Raw genomic sequence first — 9,696 nt, 5'->3', positions numbered from 1 at the left:
ATTGTGAAACGGCTTTTTTGAACAGACAATGAAAAAAGCAAACGAAGTTGCTAAAAAATTTTCGTAGAATTATTCGGTATATCAAAACTTGGGAGATTTAAAAAACAATTCTAAGGTTTTAATTAAAATACAAAATCTTGGTTCTTCTCACGAATTTACATTAACGGTTTTCTCAATAAGAGCGTTACGAAAGTTTTTTTTTTAATAAAACTAAAACTGTTTTGAATATCAATGAAATTTTTTATTCCTGTGAAAGTACGTTCGATGCCATTATGTGTGGAACTAGATTTCTTTTGCATAGCTACCACGTGGGCACGCTTGCAGAAGTCCAGGTGATGAACCCAATTTTCGACGGTTTTCGAGCAAACATCGGCCACTAAGTCCATATCATCCAATTGGGGCTACAAATATTTCGTTATCATTGAATGGTTGCCATCAAAATTCACAATAACGTGCCGGCCTCGATCATCACGGAAGAATTACGTCCCAATGACGCCACCGGCCCATAAACCACACCGTAATTTTTTCGAGATGCAATGATAACTCATGAAGTACTTGTGGATTGCTGCCTGACCAATACCTCATACTTTGTTTACAGACGGAGCCATTCAGCCAGAAAAGAGCCTTATCGCTGAAGATGATTTTTCTATGAAAATCCGAATCATTTTCAAGTTGTTGCTTAGCCCTTACGACGAACATACGAAGCTTCTAGATGTCAAGCGGATATAGGTTAAATTCGCCACAACGACCACACAGTAATGATGGCGATTATGAAAACCATAAATTGGACGTAGTGATCTTAACGTTGAGGGCACTGACTCCGAACTTCGGTAGTAAATTTTAATAATTTCGACTTGTTGTTGGCTCGTATATCTTTCCATTATGAAATGGCAAATCTTATTGAAAATTTAAGATAAATGTCAAAAGAGGGGCAAGAAATATGGCGTCGTTGGATGTGCCTGTCGCTCTACTTTTGTAGTGTCCCTGTTGAAAAACCCTGTATAACCATTTTGCTAAGACTTGGGTTGTTAAACAGTCAACAAGAATGATATTGATTATTTAAGAGAAAAAGTTTTTGATAAATTTTAGCATAATGGAATACAAAATGTTAGAATTGAACTTCCCAGCATACTTATATTTATGTAAAATGGTTCAAAGTTTTTTACATGGTAGGCGTTGTCAAGTTTACGGTGGCTGTGATATCTCCGAATTATTCTGTTTTGATTTTGGTGTTCCTCAGGGTTTAATCCAAATCTATGACATTGTAAATCAGGGACCCTACTCTGTAATGCGTTTCGAAAGCAAATATTTTCTAAAACGAATATTTTGTACTCTCCATTTCTAATGCGGATAAGAAATCTAGTACTTATGGAATGAAAAATCCGCATTCGGATTTTTCTACACCAACTTTGAAACTGTTTTTTGAAATAACAATATTCTAATGTGTGCTTCTAATGGGCTAAAGCAGACACGGAGCGAGTAAAATCAAAAGTTTAGATTTGTCTGTGTCGGTGTCTCCATCGGTGTGATGTGTATGCGGATGCGCCACGCACATTTACCATTCATTTGCAACTGAATCATTGTTAAGTGCTGTGCGTCGCAAGTTGTTTTAATAAAAGCTTCAAGCTTCAACGTCACTCATTCAAGTCTTGAATCTTTGACATCTATTTCACCACAGTTGTCAGTACAACTCGGTGTGCACACAAGTGTGGTTTCTATGGACTGCTTTAAGTATCTGGGACCTTGACACCAAACTAATTTTAAGCCAACAGTTCATCATATTGAACATCTCATAGATATCCAACTGTCCAACGAAGATCCAAGACCAAAAAAGTATAAGAATACATCTGCTTATACCTTCGATGAAGGAATAAGAAACCCTTTAAAACCCAAGCCTTTTCCTTGAAGTAAACTATCTTATCATATTTATGACTAAATGATGAATTTGACTTGAGTTAACCTACATTTCGACAGATCGCACTAATTTGCGGTTTTAAAGTCTAACATGAAGACGTGACGATGGAATACAGTAGTCCCCTTTTCATGTGCAACACATAAAAAGTTGTAAAATTTAAATATGCCCACAGTTGAGTAAACTCACTAAAAAATATTCTTATTCCTGAAAAGGTTAAAGTGTGGAAAAGGTTAAGGTATGGCTCTTGATAGGGATTCCATATTCCAGAGGGAGAGTTATATTGTTGTTTTGCATTTTATTGTAAGGTCCAAACTAAGGTCCCACCAACCATCTTTCGTGGTCAGTAGAACAGAATTTTAAGTCTGCGGCCCCTGCGACACTTAGCACCTGCTTTATATACCGCCGCCGGCCGCTGCCGTCGCATCGCCAACAAGAACAACATACAACGTGTCAGTGTCAATGTCTCCCACATCATTATAATGTATTTTTATTATAACATTAAATTGAATAAAAAGTAGGTAAGGAAAACTGAAAAGTGTACCAAGGGGAATTTATTCTTTTTCATATTTAAATGGAATTTTCATTTCGAAGGCCGTTTTGTATGATTAATATGAATGAATAATAAATACACTTATACACTACAGCACATTCTATACATAAAAATAAAACATGAACATTTAGTCATACAAAAGCGAACGGTTTTTATCTGATTACTATGTCTAATGGCGTTTTAATTAGTTCTTACGTTTTTCATAATCGAAAACAAAATATAGTTTTAGGGTCAAGCAACGTCAGAAGTATTTATGCAATTTAATATTTATGTTTTTTTATTTCTTAAGAAGCACTTTATGTAAATTAGATTTTTTGTTATTTTATTGTTTGAATTATTTGAATGCAATAACAATAAGCTTATAATTTTTCCAGAAATTCTTTTTGACATCACAAAACATTTGAAATAAACTTGAACTTGGTGTTTTATTTTAACACTTTTATAAACAAATTATAAACAAACAAAGAAGTCAATGAAAGTAAATAAAATCAATTTATCGTGGATCGAAATGCACTATTTCAAAAAGCTTTTTTAAAAAGCAAAGCCACTGTACAGTATACAAGACTAATCAATCAGCAACTTGGAATGGCCGAACGAATAAGGCAAGTTTGGGCACTAAGTTTAAGTCTATTCGAACTCTTCAAAATTGTTCCGGAGATTCGTGTCTTAAAACTGATTTAAATCTGAAAAATTTACCAAAAATACTTAATTTTAATAAATGAATTGCTGTAACAATTACAAAGATCCTAAGAACAAGTTTTGGAATTCTGAATTTCGAAAAAGGGTGGTCAGAACAAGGATACCGAGATTTTTCAACTTGAAGTGTTTTATCGGCTTAACGTCTTCATTTTTGAATGAATCTTTTGAAAAATTTTATTTGAGTAATTTTTGGTATTGAACAAGTTTTAGATTTTCGAAGGTCAAAAAGGGGGAACGTTTAAGAAACTATAGAACAATTTAGAAGAGCCCTGGAGTAATTAAGAACAAGTTTTCGAATATTGAATCTTAGAAAGGGGAGGGGGGAGGAGAATATGGTTAATAGAATGGGACACTGTTTGTTTTTGTTTGTAATTTATGCTTCCGTTGTTGATAAGTCCAAGGTTCAGCACCATCAGCAAGTAATGAAATTACTTCAGTAGTTCAACGTCTGGTTCTGCCTGCATAATCAGCATTGCTAACTAAAGTCACGATGTAGATCGGTATTTCTGATGTACCAAGGTGCATTAACTATTCCACGAAGGACTTTGTTTTGAAATTTTTGGATGATTTCGGCATTTGTTTTCTTTGTACAGCCCAATAATTGGATTCCATAGGTCCAAGCAGGCTTTAGTACTTGATTATACAGCATTATTTTGTTTTGGATTGATAAATCAGAGTTGTTTAGTTCTTCTCTTTTCTTTTTGATGTAGTCTTTCCACTTTAGCTTTGCATCCCAAGTCATTTCCAGGTATTTGGCCGTATTGGCGTAAGGTACAGCTTGATTAATATTAAATATATGAATATGTATGAATGTTTATCTTTTTATTTGTAAAGTTTATACGTGAAGATTTTGTTTCATTGAGTTTGATACACCATTTTTCGGTCCAAGCTCTCACTGTGTCGACGGCATTTTGTAGTTTTAATGCTGTCTTAGAAATACTTTTGTCGGGTGCCAAAACCGTGGTATCATCTGCAAAAGTAGCCATTATGGTGTGATTACCAAGTGGAATATCCCTTGTATATTTGTGTATAGTAAATACAGATTAGGCCCTAGGACACTTCCTTGTGGTACACCGGTTTCTATTTTCTTCAATTCCGAGTATTCTTGATCATACCTTACTCTAAATAATCGGTCTGAGATTTACGATTTTAATATTTCAAAGTACTGCCTGGGAAGATCCCTTTGCAGTTTGTACTCATGTCCCTCATGCCAAACCTTGTCAAAAGCTTGAACAACATCTAAGAAAATAGCTGAACATACTTGTTTTTCTTGTAATGCTTTTTCCATTACATCCGATATTCTATGGACTTGGTCTATCGTGGAATGTTTATTTCTAAAGCCAAACTGATTGTTTGGGATTAACCTCCTTTCTTCTATGATTTTGCTAAGTCTCTTCAGAAGCAGTTTTTCAAAAACGTTTGCCATAATTGGTATAAGCGATATTGGTCTGTAAGCCGTCACTTCTGCAACTGGTTTACCTTGCTTTGGTATGACAATTACTTCAGCAATTTTCCAATGGCGTGGGACATACCGGTGCTTAAGGCATGCATTTATTGTATATTGGAGTTTTATGAAAGCTTTCAATGGCATTTCTCTGATAACCTGTTCAGTAATTAGATCATAACCTGGTGATTTTTTATTTGATAGTTGATGTAAACACATACTTTTTATTTCTTTAAGTCTTACAATTGGTCATCTATCTTATCAACAAACTGTTAGATATTTTTAGCCGTGTTTGATGAATATGGATTAAAAACATTCACAAGACATTCAGTGAAAAGATTAGCTTTTTTGTCGGGTTACCGATCCATTTCCCATCTTGAGATTTCAAGGGCGAGTTTTGTTACTGCGGTCTTTTGCGGCTGCTTTCCATAGCGAAAAATCGGTTGAAGCATCAGTCGTTAAGTTCCTTAGGAATGTAAGTTCCTTAGGAATTACTCCAGTTTGTTTTCTTATTTACAAGCTTTGGATTAATTTTTCTAGTACTTCCGATTCACTTAGTGATAGAATCGCTGGAGTATGATCTGATTGTTTGCAGTCAAAAGTTAGCACTGACTGCTCGGTTCTTGACCTCTACCTCTACCTTCTCCTGTAAACATGGGATACTCCTCACCTGTCACCTGTTAAATTCGTTTTCCATTAAATCTCCAGCATCGAAAAATTAAGCATTTTCTTCATTCTAAAAACTTGAACCTGATCGATTTATTTTTTCAAAACTTAGAGTTTCTTCGGTACATTTTTCATGGTCTTCATTCTGAAAGCCAAACTCAATACCTTTTTCTGCATTTTCTTCAATATTTGTTTCCCCATTTACTTTCTGAAAAACAAACTCAACATTTTTCTAGTACTTTCTCCAGCACCATCAGGAATGTCTTCATTAGATTTGATCTCTTCTAGGAATGTATCTTCAGGTTTCGCATTTCAAACCACTTCTGGTTTGAAAATTACGTCATGACTGCAGACAATTTTCTTCAGGTTTGGATCCCACAATCGATATCCATTTTATTCGTTGACAAACCCGACAAATCTTCCATACATAGTCTTTTTATCAAACTTTTTACGAAGTTCCTTAGGTATGTTGACATAACATCCAGTGCCAAAGATGCGTAAATGACTTCCCAGTTCTTTTCCAAACCATAATTCATATGGAACCTTTTTTTCGATATAGTTGTTGGTCATGTACGATTGTTCGGTTGTCACATTCTGTTACTCCATTTTGTTGTGGTGTATAAGGGTATCTAATATATTGCACAACACCGAATTTGTATAGAAATATTCTAACTTCTTTATTGTCAAATTCTTTACCGCCATTACATCTTAACTTTTTGGCTATGTGTCCGTTGGTTTTGGCTTCATTCAAGAATGTTGCAAATGATTTACATACCTCGCTCTTGTGCTTCAAAAAGAAGAGCATACGAAACTTGATGAAATCATCTTTGAAACAAACATAATATCGGGATCCTCCTATACTAAGTTCGATCATCATCGTAAGCAGTCAACTTTTTTTTACTCTAAGTTTGTGGAAGAATGGTAAGATCACTTTTAAAAATCTTAAAAAATATAAAAAGTTCAAATTTCTTTTAAGAGATTCAAAAATTTGGAACAACGCAGCGTTCAGAACAGCTTGAAACAAAAGACCGATTTTCGATAAAAGGGAGATAGGTCAAAATCAGTTTTTTGGTATTTTTCAAAAAAAAATGCGGAACCAGCCAAGAACAACTTATGAAAAATAAGAAAATCGAGTTGGTGACATTGCGCTATAAGCACATACGCTACAGTCTATGCAGTTAATGATTAAAAGGCTTTCGGATACGGATTACTGTTAGTGATGCTACAATGATGTAAGTGGTCAATAAGTATAACTATCTAGGGGTTTGCTTTAACAAGAAGTTGAGCATGGAAAAATATCTTTGACAAATTTTAAAAAGGCAAAAACTGCTATAAATGCAGAATGAAACCAATTTTAAAAAAATAAAGAACACGCACATAACAGCAAAATTCAGAGAATTCGAAGAAGGCAAACCATTTACTGGCGAAAAGGGTGGTACACGGAACCACTACGTATCGGGCGTGGGAGGTCGAGCAGAAAACATTCTTGACTTGTTTCTTAACTCTGATCCTGACATCATACCATTGTCTTATATCAGCAAATTTCTCATGTCAAAATTGCCTAGAACAAGATTTCCGAGACAGTCTCAATAATTATTTCAGGATCTTTAACTGGTAACCATGCTTCCTCGATAGTGAGGCCGAAGTCAGCGCTGAAATGATCACAAGTGCAATTCTCCTGGCAATGAGAATATTTTTTCCAAACAGGGTTAAAAATATTAGAACAAAGGAAAACGCATTGGTTCGATGCGAGCTGTAAGGAGGTTATTAGGTTAGTAAAATGTTTGCCCTTAATTTTTCAAAAGCATTTAATACGTTTGGGCATTAGGCTCTCTTATCGAAAATGCGTGCTTTCAGTTTCCATTCCGGATCTACTGTCTGCAAGTTCTAATACATTTAAGTAAAATAGTTGGTCCAGAAAATAGTTTTACTTTTTGTCAGTAAACATTTTATTAAAATTAAGATCAAAAAGTAGTTATCATAATATTTAGTAATTTGACTTCTGAGATTCTGAATTGCTGAATATTTATATAACTTTAGACAATACTTATTTATTTGAATTCTAACAATTTGAGCCTGATATAATTTCACAGAGTAGTGAGGCTAAACAAATCTTAAGTTCAGCAAATATTCTCCTATTATTCAACAATAAAATTAAGAATCGATTGTACATTTCTGAAATGGTAAACCAAGTTTAAGGAATGAGATTAATAATTATATAACTTTCAATTTCAATTGAATGTTTTAAAAGTTAAAAACACATTTCTGCAAAAGAACTAATTTATGATAAAACTCTTTCGAATTTAAAAAGCAACAGAATAATTTCAACAAGCAGAGTGGCGCAGTGGAAGCGTGCTGGGCCCATAACCCAGAGGTCCGTGGATCGAAACCATGTTCTGCTAACTTATGTGAAATTAACTTTTTTGTAAGTTAAGTCATTTTTAGATAACTTGAAAAATGTTTGATAATTGTCTGGAAACTACAACCATTCATCGAAGTGTTACAAGTAAATTTCTAGTAAATTGACTCAAGTTAGAGTAACAGCTATCATTGTTTATTATTATTATTATATTTTTTTTGGAAATTTAGTTAATGAGCCGGTCTTAAGGCAATTTTGAGTCTAAAGGTTTTCACAATTTTGATTTAGAAGTCAATCACATCAATATTATATTTTCAGAATTATAACCTTATTGACTTTAAAATAAAATTGTTATGAAAACTTAAATCTTAAAACCTCCTTAGAACTTTTAATTTCATTAAATAAGTTGGTGTTATGTGGCTTTGATTAATATGGCTGTTGGAATATATATACTCGTAGATTTTATTATATTGAATCATCAACAAAAATAACTTGAATAAAAGAGTACCTTACATATTTAAGTACAAATTCAAATTAAAAAAGTATTTCAACTAATTAGCAGAACATGGTTTCGATCCACGGACCTCTGGGTTATGGGCCCAGCACGCTTCCACTGCGCCACTCTGCTTGTTGACATTAAGTTTAATTTTTTAATTTCGAAAAAAATTTATGACGCATAAGTTATCTTGCAGAAATACGTTCTTCACTTTTAACTTATCTCATTATATTTTGTTTGACGGGTACTACTGCTAATTTACAATACCTTAATAATTTTAATTCATTGCTTTCCTGTTGAAGTTCTAAGACTTCAATATTCGAAAACGAATCCCTGTCAACCGTATGTCTTCTTGTTTCCCTCAGAATCAGGCACCGTCCAACAAAATGAAAGAAGTTAAATTGTCGATGCTCTCCTCTTATCCGGAAGATATACGCAATAATTTCTTTCGCAGAGATCCTAATGCAACCATACATTTTGCGGTGCAGTAAACTTTTCGCTTGATCTTTATAATGATCTTAACAGTGGTTTCCATGAAACAGGTTGGTTTAAATCCGTCTGATCAGCTAGTTCGCTCTAATCTGTGTACCATCCTTTTCGCTACTGAATAATGGTTTGGCATGTTAAGCGCTTTAAATACGTAATCCGCCTGCAGTTTTAATGTTTTGGGGAATAAAGTTTTGTAAGCCCATACTACTTGCTGTGCTCTGTGGTAGGTGGAAAATCCATTCTTTGTCGATTCTGAGCAGTTTTTCTTCTTTGTTGAATTTTAGACCGCCTGCTTCGAATACGGTTTGATGAAGAATGTTGGCAGCCAAATGCAGCCAAAGAACAGGCACGCAAAACTGTGCTGCATAGAAGGGCGAAAGTTCTATGAGCAGAAAAGAAGAGAGGAACACCGACTTCTCAGAAGGAGCACGAGAAGCGTCTCGTCAAAAATGTTGAGAGGTTCAAAAACAGAAATGAAGTCTAAAAGTTTTATGAACAAGTTAAATGAAATTTACACGTACAAGTAGAACCGCATTCAATGCTGAGGACACCAGACGACGAACCGTACTCCGGTGTCAAGCAGGATAATAATCATTCAACATAGACGACGAAAGACAACAATCCCGTCTTCCCGATTTAGACGAAGTAAAGATTGACATATCTTAGCTGAAGTCTCACAAAGCCGCTGAAGCAGATGGCTTGAATGCCGAGTTCTTCAAAGCAACTGGAGATTATTTGGTTAGGAGCATGGGCCAATTATTTTGTAAGATATGGTCGGAAGACAGCATATCCGATGAACGGAAAATCAGTATTGTTTGCCCGATACTAAAAAAAAGGAGACCCTCTTAACTTCACCAACTATAGAGGAATCGGTCTACTGAACATAGCTTACAAAATTTACCCTTTCGTAATATGTAAACGTCTAAAGCCCATCGTCAACAACTTGAAAGATCGTTATAAGTATTATCAGTGTGGTTTCAGACCGAAAAAGTCCACAGTTGATCAAACGTTCACATTACGGCAGACACTCACTATCTCTTCATCAATTTCAAGGCCGCATACGACAGCATTTGCAGGA

The 9,696-nt window shown here is 34.7% G+C and overlaps 2 non-coding genes across 2 annotated transcripts; one reads left to right on the top strand and one right to left on the bottom strand.

Annotated features, from left to right (window-relative positions):
* The first annotated feature begins 7,604 nt into the window (after positions 1 to 7,604).
* On the top strand, positions 7,605 to 7,676 carry Trnam-cau (transfer RNA methionine (anticodon CAU)). Its single transcript has one exon. It is a non-coding gene; the product is annotated as a tRNA-Met (tRNA).
* Positions 7,677 to 8,189: 513 nt separating this feature from the next.
* On the bottom strand, positions 8,190 to 8,261 carry Trnam-cau (transfer RNA methionine (anticodon CAU)). The gene has a single exon. It is a non-coding gene; the product is annotated as a tRNA-Met (tRNA).
* Positions 8,262 to 9,696: the final 1,435 nt, after the last annotated feature.

The sequence above is a fragment of the Eupeodes corollae genome, chromosome 1, assembly GCF_945859685.1.
Source record: "Eupeodes corollae chromosome 1, idEupCoro1.1, whole genome shotgun sequence".
Taxonomy (NCBI): Eukaryota; Metazoa; Arthropoda; class Insecta; order Diptera; family Syrphidae; genus Eupeodes; species Eupeodes corollae.
This window is presented reverse-complemented; position numbering and strand designations above follow the sequence as displayed.